Here is a 27,230-nt window from a genome sequence, read left to right as displayed (position 1 = left end):
TATCAATTGACATTTAACCAAACAGGGAAACTGAATGGGAAATAAAAACATAAAAAGATGTTTGGCCGCAACTAATAATTAAAGAAATAAAATAAAAAGTACCATGAGATTCTTTTTTACATTCATAACATTGTCAAAAAGCCAGAACTCTGAGACTATTAAGCATGGTAAACTGTGCAGAGCATCAGTACTTATGCCCTCTCACTCATAGTTAAAATGAATCAGAGAAGAAAGAGGCAATAGTAAGGTTGATAACAACAAATGTCTTGGTATACACTGTAGAGAAACCTGATGGGTTTGCAAGGGAGAGGTGTTCAAGAATGTAAATTGCAGCATTATTTGTAAAAAAGAAGAAAGAAAATGGAAAAGGAAGAAATGGAAAAAGAGAAAGGAAGAAATTATAAACAATCAAAACTTTTATCACTTGCTGTATGTATATAAATTCATCTGTATAGTGAAAAACCATAAAAAGTGAACTTAACATATCACAGAATTACGCAGTTGTGCAACAATGCAAGTTGTAGAAAACTTTTTACACTATAATGGAATTTACAAATAATTTATAAATAGACAAAATAACATTATGTAGCATATTTTATACATGCATATTAAGTAAATATAACGTATACAGACAGGATAATGACCAGTATAAAGTTTGCTTCTGAGAATAGAGAATGCACAACTAGTGAGGGTGATGCCTCGGTTTCACTTTTATCCAAAATATTTACAATGTTAAGCTTTTTGGTGCCTACAGAGATCTTTGTTATGCTACTGGTGACATACATTACATGCCTGAAATGTATAAAGACGTTGGAAGAACATTTTAATTATGTTGGTTAGATATTATATTACTAAGTTGTTAAGATGCAAAACATATGTAAATATAAACACATATATACACATACATACTAATAACTAGTAAAAGCATACAACAGGAATTTTTTCACTTTAAAACATATATAATATCTATAAATAAAACATGAAATATGCACATCTACCTGAAGAAAATACTAAACTGAATGCATGAAATAACATAAAATATATCATTAGAGAGATGTGACTTAAATGAGAACATTCAATACTGTAAAGGAATCAATTATCCAAATTGGCTTTGCACATTTAATGCATTTGTAACTCAAACCACAAAGAAATTTTATTCAGTTAAAATCATTTGAAATTTATCTCATAGAATAAATAAAACAAGATTTAAGACATATAGAACAACGAAATAGGTTTCCATTGTATCTATGTATGTGACATTAGCTAGTGTTAACAGACTAGAATATAAAACTCAGCACCAAATGTCTATGTATCTATCTCTGTATGAAATTACTACTAATAAGGTGGTCAGGAACAATTTTTTATTTATAATGAAAAGTAAAACAATTTAATCCTCTATTTCTATATCAATTATTATATTGAATGTTTTGAAGCTGTGAACTATTATTTATCCTAGAAATTATAAATATTAAGGGAAAGAAGAACATGGCTGATAAATTTACAACAAAAATTTCACAAAAATTAAAGATTAAAACTACAATGTTTTTTGTGCATTTATTAGAAAATACAGTGCTATCAAGAATAAATAATATGATCAATTTAAAAAGATTTGTAAATCACTCAAATGTGAATAATTGTTCAACCAGCCTAATTTTTACAAATATATTAATTTATATAATAATTTTCCCTAGATCAAATAGAAAAGAACAAACATTAAAATTCTATGAATGCAGAGCAATTCTCTACTGTGTGTTTTCTGGTGGCAGATTAATCAATACAGTACTGCTTAAGGAATGTTTTACTCAGTAATGTACCATTTATATCCTATAATTACAATCCCAGTATTTTATAATATTTTATACCTTATATAAAATATAAATAAAGATAAAGTGTAAGAAAGAAAAATTCAGATTTATCACAAAGTTTTATAGACAGCCTTGGTACATTCTGAAATAAGACAAAAATTCACAAGATTATAACTTTGAAGGATGTTTTTTCTCCCAACGCATCCCACTTCTCTCAAGATGCTAGCACTCTTTAAACTTTGTTTGCTTATTGTTATAGAAATTATCTGTTTGCCCATCTATCTTACAGCATATTTTCTGATCTTACAAAAAGGTTATAATGTATACTGTAATGCAATTTTGCAGAATCAAATTTACTTCAAAAGTCTAAAGACTTAATAAAATCTCACAGTTGATTTAATAAGTCCCAATTTTTCTCAATGGTAGGCATTTTAAACTTTCCCGTTGTACAATGTTATAAGCGAGCTACAATTACTTTTGGAGGATATACATCTATATCGACTTATTTATGAATACTTGTTACGTATTAGATTTCACAGTTTACAAGTAAAATTGCAGTTGATAATTTTGAATTATCAGCTGCTTGAAATGTTTTTCCCATTTTTATTACTAAACTCACATCAAAAATAATGTCATTATTACTTAGTAAATGATGTAATGTTTTTTCATAAAAACTTATTTTTAAAGAAGTTACCTTAAAGACTGATGAATGAGAAAAGTGCCATGCATTTTATTTAAAAAGACGCAATAGCAATAAATAGTAATTAACTAGAAATGAACCCACATGTTATAAGAAATACTGTACCAACATTTCCTTGATTTATTTAATAAGATCAATTTTAATTCAAAAGAAAGGGAAAGAAAAAAGTCTAAACTTAAAAAAAAATCTTTTCAGGGGTCTTTTCCATGATTGAGCTATAGAAAAATAGGATAAAATTCAGATGAAGTCATGTTTGTGATGTTTCTGATGGAAAGTATTAACATTTGAGCAGATTATATATTCCTTAAATTCCTCTGCAGAGGGAAAGTTTGTACATTCAGTAATTGAAAAAATTGATTTCCTTATTTTCTTAATAAATGATTTTTGCTCAAAGAGCAGCTAAATGACATTGAAAAATAAACAAGATATTGACAAGCAAGGTATTTCTCTACTTTTATATCAAAGAGCTACTGGCTCAGTCAGGAAAATATTTGAAAATCTTTTGAATCTCTGTCAACATATACTCATTATGTACTGTCCCCATAAACAACTTTGTTTTTAACTGTCATAATTTCATTAAGAAAACAGCCACTCTTGGTGTCTGAGAGTGTGGGCTCTGACACTTGAATCAGAGCTCTAGCCATTGTTCATGGGCCAATGATTGGCTCTTCAAGCTTTCCTTACTTCATAGGCAAATTATGAGTATTTAAAATGTGTTTAAAAAATACATTGCATAGATGAAATATGATCATGCATGTATAGCATTTAGCACAGTTCCTGTCATAATAAAATACCTAATAAAACATTATTATAATTGCATTTTTCTATATCATTCAATTCACATAAATGCATTATAAATATAAAGCAAATTATTTTCAAAATAAATATTCACAAAAATGTGCATACAATGTAAGGGTTCCATGTAACTTCCACTATGTGTTCACTTTCCAAGTATTGATTACTTAAGTAATAAGAGGGTGGTAAGAATTGCAGAGTATTTAGAATATATGTCATAGAGAGTAATTCCTATTCACTTTATATTGGAGAGATATAATTTATCAAAGAGCTCAAGATTATGTTCTTTGAAAAGTTCCAAAATGCTGTGTTCTCATTTTTTATTAAAGATGATAAGGTTATGCACTTTATGTGTCAACTAAAACAGAAGTTGTATTGAAATTCTGATGAAATTGAAAATCACATGTACCTGACTAGAAAACCACCTTACCTCTCATTAGAAATAAGCTGAGGAAATAATCATAGACAGGAACCTTTGCAAACACTCAATAAATCCTTGTTCACTAGCATCAGTAGCATCCACATTCTGGTTGACAAGTGTTTAAAGAAAATTGATTGATGCTCAATGTTAGGCTGAATGAAGATGTTTTGGGGCATGCCAAAGAACTCTAATTTGGCCCTGTCTATTTTAATCAAAAATAATTTTTTCACCTTTGCTGAGGGCACAAATATAGTAGAAATAGCCACTATATGACTTACTGAATCTGAATTTTTTTAAATCATAGGATGAAAAGTCTTCAAATATGATTATTTGTTAATATTTAAGATACATAAAAATGAAGTCCTATAACCAGATGTTAAATAATTAACTAGATGCATAAGGAGAACATTTGTCTTTACAGTATTCTTATATGAATTATGTTTGCCTGCAAATTCATCAGGAGTCATGGATACCGGCTGCTACAAAGTCTAATGCCGTTTTTTGGCGACTGTAACAGAAGTGTAATACAAAGTTCAAGGATACAGTGAGAGTTTATCACTGAGTTCTGCACCATTTTGTTTGATTCAGAAAAGCGTATTTTAAGACACACACTGGCAAGTTATCAATGTCTGAAACATATGCTGAGATTGATGAAAGTTCTATAACTATGTCATCTGAGTAGCACTTGAAGTAATAATGAGATTGACACCACAATCAGAGCTCCTGGAGGAAACTCAGTCTGGTAAGCCAGGAACATTACTTGAGAATGGTGAAACACAGAGTAGAAAATCAGTCAGGTAAGTAGTCCTTATGGCAACAATCCATCATCATAAAAAAGGCAACTGCCTTCAAGCCAAAGACAGTGGGACTGTCAAGAGAAGACAAAGTCTCATCTCTACAGAGACTGGTTTTCAGAGTGGTCAATAGTTTTCTAAGGCAGATGCTCAGGCACAATGAACAAAACAGACCCTGACAAAGGCTGTGGAATAAGCTGAATATTTAAGACTAGGTAGAAGCCTACAATTTAAAAATGAGGTACAAGATAGAGCTAGAGCAATAGATGAGTTACTTATATCATTTTTGTTTAAGTTTAGATAAGGATTTCTCTCTTTTATGGTAAATATGTGACAACTGAATCACAAATCCACTCTCCTGCATCTTTAGCAGAAATTATCATATACTCATTACACTCACTGAAGAGACTGGTGTCCTCAGAATCATTTTTATTTGCAAATAAAACTTCAAAATGTTTTCACACAGTATGAAACCTGGGTACTGGGTAGATTGGGATCAATGAAGACAACAAAGTTTTGAAACAAGGTAGAAGTGTGAACAGGTGGGGAATCCAAACAGCATTTTCTTATTCTGGAAGGGAGCTCGAATACAGCATTCATGAAAATGTTTTCCTTCTCTAAGATGATAGAGTTAGAACTAAAAGTCAGAGTAAATAGGCTGGTGAAGAGCCTCGATTCTGCAACTGAGTAAAATCCTGGCTCAATTACTACCTGTATGAATTTAGTACATTGTGCAGTCTCTATTCCATGCATTATCTGTAAAATAATGTAGAGATGCTGTGAGAAGTAATGGCTCAAACTATTTGAATCGCTGTTAACAGTGCCTGGCACAAACTAAAAGCTCTGGAAATATCAGCTGTTATCATTATACATTTTTAAATATATTTTAACACAAGTCTATGCAAAGCGATGTAGTAAAATATCACATGGCTAGCATGAGATTAATCTGGATTTGTGTTGTGGCTCTGACATTTATCAGTGCAGAAACTTTAGCTGATTCAAGCTATAGTCTTTTCATTTATAAAAGGGGAATAATTCTACATACCTCTTAATTTGTCATTCACTTTAAACACAACAATTGCACATGCAAACACACATACATATACAGAATTTATAGGAAAAAATGGAAATAATGTAGAATATTGATTAATAAAAGCTGTTATAATCATTGATGCTATTATAAGTTATGAACTTCAGTCAGCTCAGAATTACTTGGTTACGTAGTGAATGCACTATAATCCTGATAAAATAAAAATCAAGTTTAATATAAAATAAATTTCCTTTGAAGTTGAATTCCTTGCCATATTTTCAAGGATACAAAACCATTGGCTTTGTCAACAGTAATTTTCATGTACTTTACTCTTCATTCCAGGACCAGAAAATCAAGTCTGAAAAATTGTAGCTCCAAATTCATATATATGTAGTGTCAGTCAATGATAATTGCATTTCAAAATGTCCAGACAGCAGTTTCAAAGAAATAATTATAGAAAGTCTGTTATTATTTAGGAATGTCTCTTCAGATGTATCTAAAACTTTGAGCTTTTTATAAATTTTCTGCTGTAATATCCAAAGCTAAAAGTAAGTGAATAATACATGATCAAAGGAGTACTTTTAATTGCATTGCTTTGACTTTAATAACTTGAAGCACAGAAGTTAATAACCTCAAGCACTGGAGAAGTCTATCAAAATGTCAATGAAATGCCTATTAAAACAGAGATAAACAAAGCACAGATACCATACCAGGTATAGCCTGATTCTGATAAGCAGTGATACAATTTAACTAGGTACATTTATATTGAATTTTACCTAAAAATCTTGGCAACTTTTATAAATATAAGTTTAGCTTCAAGTCATTATTTTGAGGATGTCTTGAAAGAATCAGGGTTTCTTTTTTTCTGAACATATGTGAAGTAAGAATAATCTACTTATACATCAAACATGTTGATTGGAAAGAAATAAAGGCTAGACAAATTCAGAAATTATCAAAGTGAATAATTTTGCCGAAGATAGAATTTTGCCTGAAGATTTGTAGAGAAGATCCTGAATTGTACACCAGTTTTCTCAGAAGGTAAAGATATGCTTTTACTTATAACTGCTATTGAAATGATTACAAAAAAGTTGTTGTGGCTTACTTGACATATGGACTTGAGGACTGTAAAGCCACTTTGAGTCCCTTTGGAACAATCGTTGTGTGACATTCATATAAAAATTGCAGGGATTTTCCTTTTTGTGTTGTGAATAGTTTGCTCTACCCTCTCCCTCTTCTATAACTCTTCCTCTGCCATCTCAAAATATGCTTTTTATGCATTCTTTAATGCACTGCAAAATGACACTGTAACACATCCTTTTCTCCGCAAAGTTCTGCTGCTGCCTCGCGCATGCACAGCTAGATGATAATATAAATGAAACGTGATTTTAGTAATGACCCCTGACTTCATTTTTCAGAAAATTGGTTTTTAACATGCATGTTTTTATTATCATAGGTAACCTTTGGTAAATTTCTTTAATTTCAGTTATTTCTGTGAAATGGAGAGCATGAATTAAATGTTTCTTGGATTCTAGCCTAATTATTGGTCTTTCAATAAGCAGATATTAATGCACAAGAACGTGCAAATGTCTGACTTCCTGACTTAATGGTCATCCAAGAAAAATAAAGAATGATTTTCAGATGATATATAATATTGGTGTAACAAATTTTAACTGGTAAGAAATGCTTTTTATGAGAAATATTGTCTTATGTTCCTTATATAATACTTATCGAATAATTGTCTAGAAATCCATTTCCATTTTTCTATTTGCGTTAGCAGAATAGGCTACATTTTGCTACAATAAGATTCCGGCTCATCTTCAGCAACAAAAGTTTCTTTCTTTTTACTCTACAGGCACAGTGTGAGTTGACAGGGGAGGCCTCTACTCATTGTTATAATTTATGAAACAAGGCTGTTCGCAGACCACATTCTGACACACGCTTCACAAATACTTCAGTATGGAAAGAAAGGGCCAGATAATTGACTAATAAAGACAAAATAGCTGACTCAGAAGTGACACATTACAGCCCAGAAAGTATCACATGGCCATGTAGAACCTCAGTGGAGAGGAAAGCATGCTTTTACTCAGAATATCAGCTAAAATTAACAAGTTATTTATACAACATTTATCCAATTCTGCATCAATCTATTCATCTGTCTTTGCATAGTGCATTGCATTGGATATTTTTTTTCCTTAATATAGCTGGCAACATTGATAGTATTTTCTAAACCTGGGCTCAACCAACACATGAGTGATTGAAACATCAAAATGCATTACAGGGATCATTAAACAAAGGAGAATTTTGAATATCAAAGTGATGTTTCATTATAGAAACATTAGAAGTTGCCAATGAAGTAAGGACCCTGGGGTGCTATAACTCACAATCCATTCCCTAGAATTTCATGCTTATTGAACCAGAACTTAACAATAAAAGTAGGTCTAATTGCTCACACTAGAGATGTTTTCTAATTCTTAAGATCAGTCATTCATGAGCTGAGGTTTATTTAAACACACCCTTGGTATGACAGAGTCTACGCTCCTTCCTAAATATAAGATCCTATATCTCAAAAACAAAAATTGAAATGAGACACTCCTCATCTTCTCAAAAATTAACGCAAAAGTAACAGAAAAAGAAAGTTCATACTTCTACTTTATAATTAAATTTCAAGTTTATAAGATTAAATCTTAACAGGTTATTAAAATTGGGCTTCCTTTTTCATTTAAATATTATTTTAAAGAAGATTATAATGAATAGACATTAATTTTTTACTGTGTGGCTGAGTCATAGACTACAAAGCAAACGCAAGTTCTTCATATTGCAGTTTTAAACACAGGACATTCAGATGTGATTTATTTTGCCACAATAGCAACCCACACTAAACATACTATCCTGAGAGAAGAACTATCTCATAACACTTCAGGGAATCTATCATGCTTCAAAACACAGATGGAAGTATTCCAGAAATGTAAAGAAAATCTTCAAAATAGTCATCTCTTACTTTCAGGAGAAGCAATATTTATTTTGGTTAGGTGCATAAGTCCTAGTTTATAGACAGATATTGTTATAAAAATTTTATTCGTAGGTCTGTTAGTTGGGATTCTAAACTTGTTTTCCCAAAGGTGCAATGCAATGTTATGTTTAGTAATTGCTTCCCACAAAATTCCATCTAACCCATATTGTATGTGAGCTAAATTACTGATATAGCTCCTGTGAATCCTTGGTCTGATTTAAAATTTACCAAAAGGTTCATCAGGGAGGAAAGAGAAATGGAATCTCTGACTATCAAAATAAGAAATGTTTGTCTTCAGCTTATTCTCACATAATTTCTCCCACTCCTCTCCAAACCCCATGTGTTCCCAGCCATGCTCCAGATACCTGGTATCCCTTGGCCTTCTAGAATAGATCATAATAAGTATATTTAGCAGAAATATGTTTTTTCTTACCTGTCCATAATCCGAGTAACTTTCCACATTGCCTCTGAATGTAGACTTCATGAAAATAAAGATATATTTAAAATAATCTCCAGTAGCATAAATATAATCAATAGACTTAACATATCTCAATAAAGGACTTTATAGATAGCTCTAAAATAAGAAACAGAGTTCCAAGTTCTGTCTAGAGATATATTTGTGTCAATGTACATAACATTCCCTGTGATTCTCTTGGAAGTTTGTACTTTTCCTCAGTTTGACCCATTCATTGAAGCTCTTAATAACTTTATTATTTCATCTGCATATTAATCTATAAAACCTCCAACATCTATATATATTTGAAAATTATAAATTTATTTTAGGAATTACATTTATAGCCCTCATATTATAAGTTATTAATGTAGAATTGAAATATTGTTTTGATAAACACACCAAAAATTTTAATTGGAGGTTTACAGATGCTTATAAATTTTAACATTAAGTTTATTTTTATCATTTACTTTGTATTGTGACTGGCAAAGAGAATTAAAGCAAATGGCAAAATGTTATTGTTTTAAGAATTCATTATGGAAAAGAGTATGCCAATGCTTAAAGAAATTAAAAATAGAATTAGCTTATGAGCCAAGTAGCCCTCCTTTGAATATATATTCAAAGGAAATGAAATCATCACCTTATAAAGATATATGTACTCCCATGCTCCTTGCAGCAATATTTACAATAGTCAAAATATGGAAACAACCTAGAAGTCTATCAATGGATGAATGTATAAATAAACTACAATGTATGTGTACATGTATCTATATCTATGTTTAATAAAATATTATTTGGCCTTACAAAAGGGGAGGGGGAGTTCCTGCCATTTGCCACAAAATGGGTAGACCTAAAGACATTATGCCAAATGAAATAAGCCAGACACAGAAATAAAAATATTGCATGATCTCACTTATATTTGGAATCTGAAAGAAAACAAAAAAGAGGTCAAATATATAGAGATAGAAACCAAAACAGTAATTACCAGGGTCTAGGTAGGAGAGAGAAAATGGGGAGATGTAGAGCAAAAGATACAATGTAGCAAATACATTGGATGAACTAGTCAAAAAGTGTAATGTACAACATAAGGACTGTAGTGAAAAATAATGTATTATCTTCAGGATTTTTGCTAAATGAGTGGATTATAGCTGATCTTGCCACAAAGGGGGAAATGGGTAACTATGTGAGATGATAGATATTTTCATTTACTACAGTAACCATTTTACTATGTATATGTATATTGTAACATCATTGTATATATTATGTATACAACAATATAATTATTTTAATCTTTTTAAATTATCTTTTAAACTTGATACATTTACAATTTATTAATAAACTTTAAAAAATAGAAAATTTGAATTTACAAATTGAGCCTTATGCAATTTCTAATATTACCTAAAAGTCCGTATCATATTTATAATTTCAAAAAGTACCCTAAATTTTAAAAAAGCACTAAAATTCTAAGTAGTATCATATAATGGTGATGGCATGTATTGCACTTTTCTGCTGAACCATAAGCCAGGAGGAATATGTACCCAGTAGAGACTCCAACACATGCTCCTGACATTAACCAAGCATGAAACCTGTGTGCTATAGAAGTATAATCATATATGCAGTTTACTCTGCGTGGAAATGTTCATGCTTGATGTACTAAATGGATGTATATGCAGAAACATGTGAATAAAGAAAGCAGGAGAAGCATTACAAAGTCTAAAAAAAAATTTACCTAGCTCCAGAAGTTAAATTTTAGTCATCGTCCCTGTATTATTATGTGCTATTTACATAAAGCATTATTTTGAAATTTTGACACTTTTAAAACTAAAGCATATTAAAAACTAAAATGCAGATCTATCCCATTTTGTAATTTCCCAGGACACATTTAGAAGGCACTGCTTTAACTTATTCCTATTTTAACTTACCTTCCACTTTCTTTCCTGGGTTGGATATTTTTATTACATTCAATTCTTCTATTAGATATATTTAATTTTTTTTAAATGTGAACACCTCTCTTTCTTCTCTTACATACAATACAATATTTGGAATCCACATTAAATAAGATAAAAACACTAGTGCAACTAAATTACTCATCATCTTTTCTTTCTACACCTCCTAAATCTCAGATGATGACATTTTCAGCTTCATTATTGCTTATACACTTTCATTCAAAATATGGTGCTATAAACTCTTTTGTTTCTTATGCAATTTCTAATTAACATTTCTCCTTGTTGAGAGAAAATAGAATCCCCTTTCAATAATATTTTATTAATAGTGGTTAAATGCATCAACTTGAATTTACTTGTTTTAGATTTAATTTCAATCCTTAGATGTTTTTCCCATTATACTCAGGTTGTACTATTCGATTTCTCTTGTTTTTTGTTTTTTGTTTTTATGTAGAGAAAGGGTCTTACTGTCACCCTAACTAGTGTACAGTGGTGTGATCATAGCTCACTGTAACTTCCACCGCCTGGGGTCAAGCAATCTTCTCACCTCAGCCTCCTGAGTAGTTAGAACTGCAGGTGTATGCTACCACACTCTGCTAATTTTATTATTTATTTTATTTATTTATTTATTTCTGTAGAGACAGGGGTCTCACTTTGTTGACCAGCTGGTCTTGAACTCTTGGCCTTAAGCTATACTCCACCTCAGCCTCCCAAAGTGCTGGGACTACTGACATGAGCCACTGTGGTAGGCCCTGGTTCATTTTTTTACTCATATGTTTTATTCTTTTTAAATTTTCTTTTCGTTATGCTCAAGTGCACCCACCAGCAAATTTTTCAGAAAATGTCATGGTGTTATTCCACATGCCTGACATATATCTGCTTTGCCTTCATACGTATTTGATAATTTCATTTGGCATTACAATTAGTTGCAAAATAATTGGGTTCAGAATTCTAAAAGGTTTGCTTATATTCATGATTTGCTATAGAAACACCAGATTGAATTATTTTTGTTATGTAACTTATACATATTGAGAAGCAAAAAAAGAACTTTAATGAAGACATATATTATATTCCTGAATGGAAGGTCTAATATTTTTAAAAGCTTATCTTCAAATGAATATATTGTCTTAATGCAATTGTAAACAAAATCTTAAAGGTTTGTGTTGCAGTGGTGGTTTGTTTTTTGTATATTTTTTAAAAATTTGATTAAGATATATATACTAAAGTCCACCTCCAGTTGGTGGGGAAACACTTATCAAGAAGACTCCAAAAGAAAATGGGAATAAAATACAAAATCTCAGAAAAGATATTGACAACACATGAATGACAAGGGATGGTATCAAGAATTAATAAAGAACCATTTTAATAAGAAAACTTATAAAGAAATACTACGAATAAATGCAAACAAAATCAAGGACCATAAATAACACAAAATAATTACTTTAGTTTTTAAAATACACTGGGAAACTTCTAAGGCTTTGAATTATAAAAATGAAATCATTTTGTCTATAACTTTAATCTATTTCGATTTGGCAAGTATGGCCTTTTTTCCCCAAAGGACATTTTCTAGGTAGTTTCCTGATCTATCAGGACTGAGTGTTCTTCACTGCCTAATGCACTAACATAAACAGCAAATGTCTGTAAGATCAAACAAGCAGTAGTCAGGAAGAGCTTTTATACCCTGAGGTCAAAATGTGTAAAAGAAGCAGGGAGGTAAGGAGGCTAGGTTAGTAAGACAGATCATAGCTCAATACTAAGAAAGTATTGGCTAGGCCAATAAAGAGTCCTCTAGTCAAAGCCCTCTGTTACAGGAATCCCACACCCTATAGGAATAGGCCTGCACAGTCATCAGCCAAAAACTACTAAGGAAAGTATGACTTTAGGATAACCATCATGGTAGATCCAGGAAGGGTAGTCGTGGGAGCTGTCAGTGAACTGTGCTGTAGGAAATCTGAAGAGTATATTTTCAAGGCTACCACAACCAGTACTATGAGTTAATATTTACCTATAAGCTCAATATATACCTAAAATAACTAACAGAGCTGTTTATTCAATTAACTACTAACATAATTATTTATGATGTCTTTGATGAAGGAAAAGATGCATTCATTATATTACTGCTTTTTTCTTGAATGAGCATAATTGACTAAATAAAACAAATTATAGATCCAAAATATTTGTAGTTTCTGATAGCAGAAATTATATTTAATTTAGTTAAAATTGAAAGAAGTGATATTTTGGGGGATGAAGCAAGAATTTTCTATAGAATAGACAATGATTTGACAGAATTTTAAAATACATTTGTGATTTGGAATAATTATAGCAAAATCAGGACCATAAAATATTTAAAATTGTATTTAAGGAGGTTTCTATGTAGACATTAATTGGTAAAAATATAGATCACAATGTAATTAGAAATCCCTAATTATAAAAATATGAAGCTTTAAACTGGTCGTGGTTTATTCAAGCTGAACTCATAAGATGATATTTAAAATAAATGAATCTTAACGTGAAAATTACTTTTGAGTTCTTGGAGTTTTGAAGATGTAAAGTGGATTATCAGCTCCCTCAGGCACTACAGGTTTACGTGGATGCTTCCAAGCCTCTTCACCAATCTATTGTTTCTAAATAAAGTATATTTCAGCAGCAGAAGGGTTTTGAAAATTACCAAAATCCTTTGGAAACAGATTTGGCAATGACTGAATAAATGAACAAAATAAGAAAGTGACAAGAAAATGTTACCATAGAAATACAGGTCAAAATGCATTTTTACTTCCTGAATTTAACTGTCTGAAAACATAGTAAACCTACCTTCAAGTATCTAAAGTCCTTGTCCCTTTAATTACATTATTTTCCATAAACAGTGGCATTCCATTAAGGACTGAGATCATGATTCAGCCAACCCGCACAGGTTTGGTTCCTGAAGCAGATTCTGAAACAGATTAAAACACAGGAATTTATGAAGAAATGCCCTTCAATCAACATATATGGAAGGATAGGAAGACAAAAATATTTGAGCACAGAGAGAAACTGTCTGAATGGTAGAAAATGATGGTCGAAATGTTTGTGTTCCCTCAAAATGGATATGCTGAAATTCTAGCCCCAAAGATGATAATATTGGAAAGAAGGGGCCTTTGGGAGGCAATTAGGTCAAGAGGGCAGAGCCCTTTTATAAGGGATTCACCCTTAAAAAAGAGACCCTCGAGAGCTAGCTAGCCCACTTCCACCATGTGTGAACCCAGCAAGAGGACCTGCCATCCATGAACCAGAAAATGGGCCCCAGCAGACAATGAATCTGACAGCACCTTGATATTGGATTTGACAGCATCCAGAACTATGATAAATACATTTCTGTTTTCTATAATCTACTCAGTCTATGGTCTCTCATTATGGCAGCCTAAATTAAAGCACGTTTCCATGCTTTCTCAGCAAAAGCCTTAACCATGGCCTCAGGGATCTTTAAGTCATCAGGCCCCTCATCATTATCTTGAGTTGGGCAAAACTGACTGCTTTCTTATTACCACTGTGTTAATCATTCTTTGGATGTGGGTTACCTCAGAAAAAGCTCAGGTCCATGTGCAAAGCTGCTGAGTACAACCCCAAAAAAGGCTGACAGCTGAAGGTTCTCTACCAGCAACACTCCAAGCAGCTTTAAAAATAAATCCTTTCATTCTGAAAAGGTAACTGATGTCCTGTCACAGCCTTTGTTATATCTGCAAAAGAAATTTTTAACAAAGACTACAAGACTACAAAGAAATACACATCCACATAAACAAAATAAACTGATTTTTGATGAAGAATCAAAGGAAATACAATGGAACAAAAATATTCTTTTCAACAAATGATGCTGGAAAAACTGGACATTCTCATGCAAAAAAAAAAAAAGAAGAAGAATCTACCCATAGACCTTTCACCCTTTACAAAAATGAACTCAAAATAGATTATAGACATAATTATAAAATGCAAAACTGTAAAATTCCTATAAGATAATGTAGGAGAAAATCTAGATGACCTTAGGTTTAGTGATGACCTTTTAGATACATCACTAAAGGCACAAATCATGATGAAATAATTGATAAGCTGCATTTCATTAAAATTAATAACTTTTCTGTGAAAGGCACTAAAATGAGAATGAGAAGACAAGCCACGGACTGGGAGAAACTATTTGCAAAACACATGAAGGCATACTTTGTTTTATTGGATTAGATCTCACTGTGCTTCACATATATTGTACCTTTTACAATTGGAAGATTTGCAGCAACCCTTTGTCCAGCAAGTCTATCAGTGCTATCTTTCCAACAGCATGAGCTCACTTCATGTCTCCATGTCACATTTTGGTAATTCTCACAATATTTCAAACTTGTTCACTATTATTATACCCGTATGGTAATCTGCGATCAGTGATCTTTGATGTTACTGTTGTAATTGTTTTGTTATGTCACAATCCATGTCCATATAAGATGAAGAATTTAATTGATACATGTTGTGTGTGTTCTGACTGTTTCATTGAAAAACATTCTTCCATCTGTATCCCTTTCTTTGGGTTTTCCTATTTCCTGAGACCAGCGATATAGAAATTAGGCCAATTAATAATTCTATAATGGCCTCTAACTATGTCTCTCACTTTTAGTCAAAAGCTGGTTATGATTAAGCTCAATGAGGAAGACATGTCACAAGCTGAGATAGGCCCAAAGCTAGGTTCCTTGCACAAAATATCTAGCCAAGTTGTGAATGCATAGGAAAAGTTCTTAACAAAAATTAAAAATGCTGTTCTAGTAAATATACAAATGATAAGAAAGCAAAGCAGGCTTATTGCTGATAGGGAAGAAGTTTTAATGGTGTGGATAGAAGATCAAACCAGCCATAATATTCCCTTAAGCCCAAGCCTATTCCGGAGCAAGGCCGTGCCTCTCTTCAATTCTGTGAAAGCTGAGAGAAGTGAAGAAGCTGCAGAAGAAAAATTGGTAACTAGAAGTGGCTGGCTCATAAAGTTTAAGAAAACAGCCATCTCCATAACAAAACAAGGCAAAGTGAAGCAGTAAGTGCTGATGGACAAGCTGCAGCAAGTTATCCAGAAAATCTACATGAGATCGTTAATGAAGGCATCTGTCAGGTGGATCAGAGAGATACAATCATGGGGGTCAGGTGTGGTATCAGGAATAATGCGGGAGGCCGGATTGAAGTCCAGGCCAGGAACAATGGTAATTGTGGGACTTAACAAAGAGTGAGTACAGCTGAAGGAGCCGGGGAGCAGAATGTATATGCATCAGGTATGAGGAAGAAAATAGATTTTGGAAGTAATGAGAAATGTAGAGAGTGAGTTGAGCATAGTTTGTGATTTTTAGGGCCTCTAAAATTATTAAAGCAGCGGCAGCCACTGCACACAGACATGAGGGCTAGGCTAAAACAGTAAGGTCAAATTGTTTGGAAAGAAAGGCTACAGGGTGCAGTCCTGGCTCTTGTGTAAGAATTCTGACCGCACTAACCATGCCTAGGAAGGAAAGGAGTTGTTGTTTGGTAAGGGATTGAGGTTTGGGAGATTAATTGGACACGATCAGCAGGGAGAGCACGTGTGTTTTTATAAGAATTATGCCGAGAGAGGTAACAGCTGAGGATGAAATTTGGGCTTGACTGAAGTAATGGGAGCTGTCTGTGAAGCCTTGTGGCAGTACAGCCCAGGTAATTTGCTGAGCCTAATGGGTGTCAGGGTCAGTCTAAGTGAAAGCAAAGAGAGGCTGGGATGAAGGGTGCAAAGGAATAGTAAAGAAAGCATGTTTGAGATCCAGAACAGAATAATGGGTTGTGGAGGGAGGTATTGAGGATAGGAGAGTATAGGAGTTTGGCACCACGGGGTGGATAGGCAAAACAATTTGGTTGATAAGGCACAGATTCTGAATTAACCTGTAAGCCTTGTCTGGTTTTAGGACAGGTAAAATGGGGGAATGGTAAGAAGAGTTTATAGGCTTTAAAAGGCCATGCTGTAACAGGCGAGTGATAACAGGATTTAATCCTTTCAAAGCATGCTGTGGGATGGGATATTGGCATTGATCAGGGTAAGAGTGATTAGGTTTTAATGGGATGGTAAGGGGTGCATGATCGGTCACTAAAGAGGGAGTAGAGGTGTCTTATACTTGTGGGTTAAGGTGGGGAGATACAAGGGGAGGATGTGAAGGAGGCTCTGAACTGGGGGAAAAGGCGGCAATGAGGTGTGGCTGTAGCCCAGGAATAGTCAGGGAAGCAGATAATTTAGTTAAAGTGTCGCGGCCTAATAAGGGAACTGGGCAGGTGGGGATAACTAAAAAGGAGTGCTTAAAAGAATATTGTTTAAGTTGGCACCAGAGTTGGGGAGTTTTAAGACATTTAGAAGCCTGGCCGTCAATATGAACAACAGTTATGGAGGCAAGGGAAACAGGCCTTTGAAAAGAAGGTAATGTGGAATGGGTAGCCTCCGTATTGATTAAGAAGGGGACGGACTTACTTTCCACTGTGAGAGTTACTCAAAGCTTGGTGTCCGTGATGGTCTAGGGGGCTTCCCAGGTGATCAGGCAGTGTCAGTCTTCAGCCACTAAGTCGAGAAGATCTGGGAAGGAGTCAGTCAGAGAGCCTTGGGCCAGAGTTCCAGGGGCTCTGGGAGTGGCTGCCAGGTGAGTTGAACAGTCTGATTTTCAGTGGGGTCCCACACAGATGGGATAAGGCTTAGGAGGAATCCTGGGCTGTGGGCATTCCTTGGCCCAGTGGCCAGATTTCCGGCACTTGTAGCAAGCGCCTGGGGGAGGAGGTTCTGGAGGAACCACTGGGAGCTGTGGTTCAGGCGTTTGGAGTTCTTGTGTGCTGGAGGTGTGGCGGGGGTTTGTCTCACAGTGCAGGCAAGGAATTGCAACTCAGAAATACATTGCTACTTGGCTGCCTCTACTCTATTATTGTACACCTTGAAGGTGAGGTTAATTAAGTCCTGTTGTGGGGTTTGAGGGCTGGAATTTAATTTTTGTAGTTTTGTTTAATGTCAGGAGCAGATTGGGTAATAAAATGGATATTGAGAATAAGATGGCCTTTTGACCTTTTAGGGTCTAGGGCTGTAAAGCGTCTCAGGGTTGCTGCCGAATGAGCCATGAACTGGGCTGGGTTTTTCATATTTGATGAAAGAGCCTAAATGCTCACTGATTTGGGAGAGGTCTGATAAAGAAAAAGGAGCATTAACCTTGACTATGCCTTTAGCTTCAGCCATCTTTTTAAGAGGAAATTGCTGGTCAGGTGGGGGAGGGCTACTCACGGAACGAAACTGTAAACCAGACCAGGTGTAAGGAGGGGAGGTGATAAAAAGATTACCCGGTGGAGGAGCGGAGGCTGAGGAAGAATTCGGCCCTAGCTTGGCCTGGCAAGGAGCAGCCTGGGGAGGAGGGGAGAGGTCAGATGGGTCTGTAGAAAAGGAAGATTAGAAAGACTCAGCGATGCTTGGGGTTGGGACTGAGGGGACAGGCGGGAGGGAAAGAAGGATTTGGGATGAGTTGCACTGGGCACAGAGACTAGGGAGGGACCAATGTGTAAAAGAATGCCTGGACATCAGGCACCTCAGACCATTTGCCTATTTTATGACAAGAATTATTTAGATCTTGCAGGATGGAAAAATTGAAAGTGCCATTTTCTGGCTATTTGGAACCACTGTCAATTTTGTATTGAGGTCAAGCAGCATTGCAGAAGAAAATAAGGCATTTAGGTTTTAGGTCAGGTGTGAGTTGAAGAGGTTTTAAGTTCTTGAGACCACAGGCTAAGGGAGATGGAGGAATGGAGGGTGGAAGGTTGCCTATAGTGAAGGAGGCAAGCCCAGAGAAAAGAGAGAGTAGAGACACGGAGGGAAGGGGTTCAGGGGTTCTTACCCTCCAGAAAAGTGGGAATGGGGTCGGGGCATGGAAATAAGGGGTTGGGGATTCTTGCCCCCTAGAAAAGTGGGACTTGCCACTAAGGGTGAAGGAGAAGGGGTTGAGGGGTTCTTGCCCCTCCCCCAGAAAAGCAGAGAAGGGGTAGAGACACGGAGAGAAGAGGTTGGGGTACTTCCCCCTCCCCCAGAAAAGCAGGACTTGCCACTAAGGGTGAAGGATCAAGGCAGGCATCCTTGCATGGTCTGACACCTCTGAAACGTGAGTGAATAATCAGAGAGGTATCCCTGAAATGATTAAACACCAAGGGAAGGCTGCCTTCCCAGTCCGTGACTGGTGCCAGAGTTTTGGGTCCATGGATAAAACGTGTCTCCTTTGTCTCTACCAGAAAATGAAAGGAATTGAAATTAAGAGAAGGGAGAGATTGAAGTGTGGCACCAAGATTGAAAAGAGAAAGAGGTTGAGGGATAGTGAGGGAGGTTGGAGAAGAGAGTAAAAATAGGCCGTTTACTGGATTTGAAATTGGTGAGATATTTCTTGGGCTGGTTGGTCTGAGGACCTGAGGTCATAGGTGGATCTTTCTCATGGAGCAAAGAACAGGAGGACAGGAGATTGATCTCTTAAGGGAGGTCCTCAGATCCGAGTCACGGCACCAAATTTCATGTGTGTCTGTGTGAAGAGACTACCAAACAGGCTTTGTGTGAGCAATAAAGCTTTTAATCACCTGGGTGCAGGCGGGCTGAGTCCGAAAAGAGACTAAGTGAAGGGAGATAAGGGTGGGGCTGTTTTACAGGATTTGGGGAGATAAAGGAAAATTACAGTAAGGGGGGTTGTTCTCTGGCGGGCAGAGTGGGGATCACAAGGTGCTCAGTAGGGGAGCTTTTGAGCCAGGATGAGCCAGGAGAAGGAATTTCACAAGACAATGTCATCAGTTAAGGCTACCATCCTATTAAAACCTAATCACTCTTAGCCTGCTCAATGCCAATATCTTATCCTGTAGCATGCTTTGAAAGGATTAAAGCCTGTTATCATTCACCTATTACAGCATGGCCTTTTAAAGCCTATAAACTCTTCTTGACATTCACCTCATTTCCCCGTATTTCCTTCTTTCCTCTTCCTCACCCTGATCATGCTTGATTTATTGATGGCAGTTCCACCAGGCCTAATTGCCACACCAGCAAAGGCAAGCTATGCTATAGCACAAGCCACTATCCCACCTCTTAGAACCTCTCATTTCCTTTCCATCGTGGAAATCTATCCTCAAGGAAAAAACTTCTCAGTGTTCCATCTGCTATTCTACTACTCCCCAGGGATTTTCCAGGCCCCCTGCCTTCCCTACACATCAAGCTCAAGGATTTGCCCCCACCCATGACTGGCAAATTAGCTTTACTCAACATGTCCCGAGTCAGATAACTAAAATACCTCTTAGTCTAGGTAGACACTTTCACTGGATAGGTAGGGGCCTTTCCTACAGGGTCTGAGAAGGCCACCACAGTCATTTCTTCCTTTCTGTCAGACATAATTCCTCAGTTTAGCCTTCCCACCTCTATACAGTCTGATAACAGACCAGCCTTTATTAGTCAAATCAGCCAAGCAGTTTTTCAGGCTCGTAGTATTCAGTGAAACCTTTATCCCTTACGGTCCTCTGTCTTCAAGAAAAGTAGAATGGACTAAAGGTCTTTTAAAAACACACCTCACCAAGCTCAGCCAACAACTTAAAAAGGACTGGACAATACTTTTACCACTTTCCCTTCTCAGAAGTCAGACCTGTCTTCAGGATGCTACAGGGTACAGCCCATTTCAGCTCCTGTATAGATGCTCCTTTTTATTAGGCCCCAGTCTCATTCCAGACACCAGACCAACTTAGATTGTGCCCCCAAAAAACTTGTCATCCCTATCTTCTATCTAGTCATACTCCTATTCACCGTTCTCAACTACTCATACATGCCCTACTCTTGTTTACACTGCCAGTTTACATTATTTCTCCAAGCCATCACAGCTGATATCTCCTGGTGCTATCCCCAAACTGCCACTCTAAACTCTTGAAGTAAATAAATAATCTTTGCTGGCAGGACTATGCTGAATCTCCTTAGGCACTCTAATTAGATGTCGTAAGTTCTCCCAATTCTTAGACCTTTTATACCTGTTTTTCTCCTCCTCTTATTCCATTTAGTTTTTCAATTCATACAAAACCGTATCCAGGCCATCACCAATAATTCAACACCACAAATATTTCTTCTAACAACCCCACAATATCACCCCTTACCACAAAATCTTCCTTCAGCTTAATCTCTCCCACTCTAGGTTCCCACGCCGCCCCAATCCTGCTCGAAGCAGCCCTGAGAAACATCGCCCATTATCTCTCCATACCAACCCCCAAAATTTTCACCATCCCAACACTTTACCACTATTTCGTTTTATTTTTCTTATTAATATAAGAAGACAGGAATGTCAGGCCTCTGAGCCCAAGCTAAGCCATCATACCCCCTGTGACCTGCATGTACACATCCAGAAAGCCAGTTCCTGCCTTAACTGATGACATTCCACCACAAAAGAAGTGAAAATGGCCTGTTCCTGCCTTAACTGATGACATTGTCTTGTGAAATTCCTTCTCTTGGCTCATCCTGGCTCAAAAGCTCCCCTACTGAGCACTTTGTGACCCCCCACTCTGCCCGCCAGAGAACAACCCCCCTTTGACTGTAATTTTCCTTTATCTCCCCAAATCCTATAAAACAGCTCTACCCTTATCTCCCTTCACTGAGTCTCTTTTCGGACTCAGCCCGCCTGCAGCTGGGTGATTAAAAGCTTTATTGCTCACACAAAGCCTGTTTGGTGGTCTCTTCACATGGAGGTGCATGAAAGCATCTACAGTAAAAAACAGGTTTTCCATGGAGGTAAAACAACCTTATATTGGAAGAAGATGCCATCTAGGACTAAAGGGAAGCAGCTAAAGAGAAGCAAATGCCCGGCTTTAAAATTTCAAAGGAGACGCAAACTCTCTTGTTAGTAGCTAATGCGGCTGGTGGCTTTAAATTGAAACCAAAGCTTATGTGCCATTCCAAAAATTCTAAGACCCTTAAAAGTATACTAAATTGACTCTGCCTGTGCTCTGTAAATAGAATGACAAATCTTTTAATATAGCACATTTGTTTACAGCATAGTTTACTGATTACATTTAAGCCCACCATCAAGACCTACTGCTGGGCAAAATAGATTCTTTTCAAAATATTATTGCACACTGACAATGCACCTGGTCATCCTGGAACTCTGATGGAGATGTTTAAAGAAATTAATGTGTTTTCATGCCTGCTAAGAAAATATCCATTCTGATCCATTTGCCCATGGATCATTGATATTCGCTTTCAAGTATTCTTACTTAAGAAATGCATTTCAGGCCGGGCGCAGTGGCTTTCACTCGTAATCCCAGAGTTCGAGACCAGCCTGGCCAACATGATGAAACCCCATCTCTTCTAAAAATACAAAAATTAGCCAGGCATGGTGGCATGCACCTGCAATCCTAGCTACTAGGGAGGCTGAAGCAGGAGAATCACTTGAACCCAGGAGGCGGAGGTTGCAGTGAGCTCTCACACCACTGCACTCTAGCCTGGAAACAGAGCAAGACTCTGTCTCAAAAATAAATAAAATAAAATAAATAAATAAATAAATAAATAAATACATTTCAGAAGGATAAAACTGCCATAAGGAGTAAGTCCTCTGATTGATCTGGGCAAAGTAAATTGAAAACTTTCTGGGGAAAAAAAAATCACCACTCTAGATGTCATTAAGAACCTTTGTGATTCATGAGAGGAGGTGAAAATATTAACACTTACAGGAGCTTGGAAGAAGTTGAGTCCAGCCCTCCTGAATAACTTTAAGGAGTTAACTACTTCAGTGGAAAAAGTCATTGCAGATGTGGTAGAAAGAACAAGAAAATTAGAGCTAGAAGTGAAACCTGAAGGTGTGACTAAATTGTTTCAATTTCATGATAAAACTTGAATAGGTGATGAGTAACTTCTAATGGATGAGCAAAGAAAGTAGTTTGTTGAGATAAAATCTACTCCTAGTGATGATGCTGTGAACATTGTTGAAATGACAATAAAGGATTTAGACTATTACATAAATGTATTTGATAAAGCACTGGTAATGTTTGAGGAGATTGACTCCAATTTTGAAAGAAGTTCTACTGTGGGTAAAATCCTATCAAACGGCATTTCATATAACAGATAAGTCTTTTGTAAAAGGAAGAGTCAACAAACACAGCAAACTTTGTTGTTGCCTCATTTTCAGAAATTGCCACAACCACCCAACCTTCAGCAACAACATCCTGATCAGTCAGCAGCCATCAACATCAAGGTAAGCCCCTCTATCAGCTAAAGGATTATGACATGCTGAAGGCTCAAATGATTGTTAGCATTTTTAATCAATGTAGTATTTTATTTAAAGTAGGTTCATTTTAAGACATAATGCTATTACACACTTAATGGACTACAGTATATTGTAAACATAACTTTTTATGCACTGGGAAACCAAAAAAAAAAGTTTGTGACTAGCTTTATTGAGATATTCACTTTATTATGGTAATATGAAACCAAATCAGCAATGTCTTTGAGGTATGCCTGTATTTGAAAAATGACTGTTCTCCAAAATGTTACAAAGAACTCTTAAAAATCAGCTTTAAAAAAATGAACAGCCTGATTTTAAGATGGACAAAAAATCTTGCACCAACACCTCACCAAAGATATACAGGTGGCAAAAAAGTAAGAAAAGATGCTCGAAATCAAATATCGTTGGGGATTTTTCAATTACTACAACAATGACATACTACTATACACCTTCTACACACCTATTGGTCAAAACCCAAAATACTGATAACACCAAAGCCTGGTGAGAATATGGAGGAACAGGAACTCTCATTTATTGATGGTAGAAACAAAAAAATGGTACAGCCATTCTTAAAGACTGGCAATTTTTTACAAAACTAGACATACTCTTATCATCTAATACAGCATTCACACTCCTTGGTATTTACTCAAAAGAGTTAAAAACATATTTCCATATAAAAACCTACACACAGATATTTATAGCAGCTTTACTCATAATTACCTAAACTTGGTAGCAGCCAAAATGTCCTTCAATAGGTAAATAGATAAACTATGGCATATCCAGGCAATACAGTATTATTTATCTCTAAAAATAAATGAGCTATTAAACCATAAAAAGCATAGAGAAAACTTAAAATGTGTATTACTAAATGAAAGAAGCAAATAGGAAGATACTAAATATTATACGATTCCAGCTATAAGACATTCTGAAAACAGCAAAAGTATGGAGACAATAAAAATGTCAGTGATTTCCAAGGGTTAGGTGGTAAGTAGAGATGAACAGATGCAGCTCAGGATTGTTAGGACAGTGAAACTATTCTGCAGAGCACTATCACAGTGGGTGCATGCCATTACATATTTGTCAAAAGTCACAGAACATGTAACCCCAAAGGTGAGCCCTAATGTAAACTATGAACTTTAGCTGATAAAGATGTATCACTCTAGGTTCACAAACTATAACAAATATACTACTTTGCTATGAGGTGTTGACAGTGGGAAAGTCTGTGCATATGGGGGAAGACAGTATACTGGAAATCTCTGTATCTTCTGCTCAATTTTGCTGTGAACCTAAAAATGCCTTAAAAATGAAGTCTAATTTTTCAAAAGGAAAGAAATCTTCAGAAGTAAATGAAGTATTCTTTGGGATGGAGGTCTAATTAGGGGAGGGGTAGTGTTTTAGGAAGTCTAACAGATTTTCTAGTTACATCCATACCAGGAGATATTTTGTTGAAATGATCTTTTTCTGGGATCTGTTTCTCAAAGATATTGTCTGAAACTCAATCTTATCCATGTCCACAAATTAATGGAGTGCTATAAATTATTTGCAAGCCTAATATGTAGATATCTGTAAGTGGATCTTTCATAAAGACCAAAATGTCTCATTGATTTGAAGAGGGCATTGACTACTTGTAGGCAAACTGTCTAAGAAGTCAAATTATCCAAAAACATTCTTGATGAGTATGGAATACAAACCAGAAAAGTCATATGGCGTCCATTCTTTTCTTCACAACGTGAAACAGAGGCAGACACGTATTCACATTTTCTATTACATATACCTATTGTCAGGCTAAATGTTGCTAAAGCTTTCTCTGGTGATGTCGTGTCTTTTCTTCTGAGAGTGACCTGGTACACTTCTGAATGACTCTTATTCAGTTCATACGTTAATATCTCCAATCATTTACAATAAAGAATCTTGTAGAACTAGATTATTCTGTCTCTTGAAGCCAGTTTTATACCTTCTAGTTCTGATCAATTTTATGTTGAGATTTCCCATTTTACTTCTCTAAAGCCAGCAACAGTTCACTTCTGGGAGAATTGCTATTGCTTGCATATATCACATATGCATATTAACTTCATATATATATATGTTTGTAAACACACACATATATGTGTGTATATATATATATATATACACCTTGTGGCTATTAGTAACTCATTTTGCTTATTGTTGAGCATGTTATGTAGTAGAATCTTAAGTATAGATAAAGCAAGATAGTTCTATATGTTTTTTGTTTTGTTTTGTTTTTTGAGATAGAGTCTTGCTCTGTCACCCAGGCTGGAGTGCAGTGGCTCGATCTTGGCTCACTGCTCACTGCAACCTCCACCTCCCAGGTTCAAGTGATTCTCCTGCCTCAGTCTCCTGAGTAGCTGGGTTTACAGGCACATACAACCACACCCAGCTAATTTTTGTATTTTTAGTAGAGACGAGGTTTCCCCATGTTGGCCAGGCTGGTCTTGAACTCCCGACCTCAGATGGTCTGCCCACCTCAGCCTCTCAAAGTGCTGGGATTATAGGCGTGAGCCACTGTGCCCTACCAAGGTAGTTCTATTTGATCAGTTGCTTGATCTACCAGATATATTCACCAATTCAGTGTGTTTTTACTGAGCAGGTACATAGTTCCCAAAACTGCTAGACTGTAGGGAAATAATATCAAACATAAACTGATGCTATTCTTCATAGAAAGCATTCTTGGTGAGCTATTTATCACTTATTTTGTTATAAAAGAAAATTAAATCTGTGCAACAGTTCCTACTTCTTTATAAAAGAAGCTTTATAACATCACAACTAATGATGACTCAGGCTTTATTAACTATTCTAATGAATTTTTTAAAACTAGGTAATTTGCCCTGCAGCATCAATGGCAAGATTCATCTCTTTCAACCTCATTTATTTGAAAGATGAATAATTGCATGAGTTAGCTTAATTGTTACTTTAATTTGTGTCATAGTTTTAATTTGGTTCTTATTTGTGGAATAAATTAATTAGCATTTGTATTAAGAAATCCAGCCTGTTCTTTTTCTAGTTTATTTGTTATAACAAAAAGTATTGTAGTGATACTGATAATTGATTTGAAAGATGATTTTTCTGTCACTCTCTGTGTATCGTAACCATTTGATCCAACAAACTTATTATTTGGAAATTTCTAAATTACAAAATTTTACTAAAACAATTTAAAATCCAAAATGTACTATTCAAATTGTTGATCTGAGGATGTTATTTAGCCTTTCATAAGTTATATTAGCTTTGCATGCATCATCATCATTACTACATGGTTCAGATTTGAAGCCTGAAACATAAGCAAAAGAGTAAAGAGTTATTGCAAAAGGTAGATACACACTTAAGTTAGAATTTATCATTCAAAAGTATATCAGTTGGGAAATCACTGATAAACAGTTTTATTCAGTAACAAATAATTTGTCAAATTAAATCAGTTAATCTTCTGTTCATAGTAAGCAGATTTATTTGCTGAAAAATTTCTCTGAAAAATTATTATACTGATGTGCAATTCAATTTTCCAGGGAAAATTTTAGTCCACATGTTTTCTCAATTATTATTATCTTTGTTGTTTCTTTTCTCCAGGTTGTTTAAAAAAAAGCCATTTGATGCATTTTAGAAGCAACATTCTTTAAATACAGTCAACTAACAATGCTATACATTTAATTTGTTCTGGTTTATTTTTAAAACAATTTCAGAATTTAAAATATAACTGTAATTATATTTAAATAATGGAAGATATAGGTATGAAATTTGTTCCTAACTTGCTGTTCTCATTGTTTGGGAAACAAGCAATATAAAACCGGGCATTGCACCAAAAAGAGAACCCATGGCATTTTGGACATAATTAAAGACCATAAAAAATATCTGGGCTGCCTAAGGCTTGAGCAAATAATATAATAAACAAAAACAGGTGTGAATAAATCAGAAAGAGGACAGAAATATACAAATAAGGTTGGGGGAAATGGTTGAAGTCAGTATGTGTGGCAAAAACAATCTGAACGCAGTAAAAGCAGTTAGGAAGTTCTGT

The sequence above is a fragment of the Gorilla gorilla genome, chromosome 2 (genome assembly GCF_029281585.2).
Source record: "Gorilla gorilla gorilla isolate KB3781 chromosome 2, NHGRI_mGorGor1-v2.1_pri, whole genome shotgun sequence".
Classification (NCBI taxonomy): domain Eukaryota; kingdom Metazoa; phylum Chordata; class Mammalia; order Primates; family Hominidae; genus Gorilla; species Gorilla gorilla.
This window is presented reverse-complemented; position numbering follows the sequence as displayed.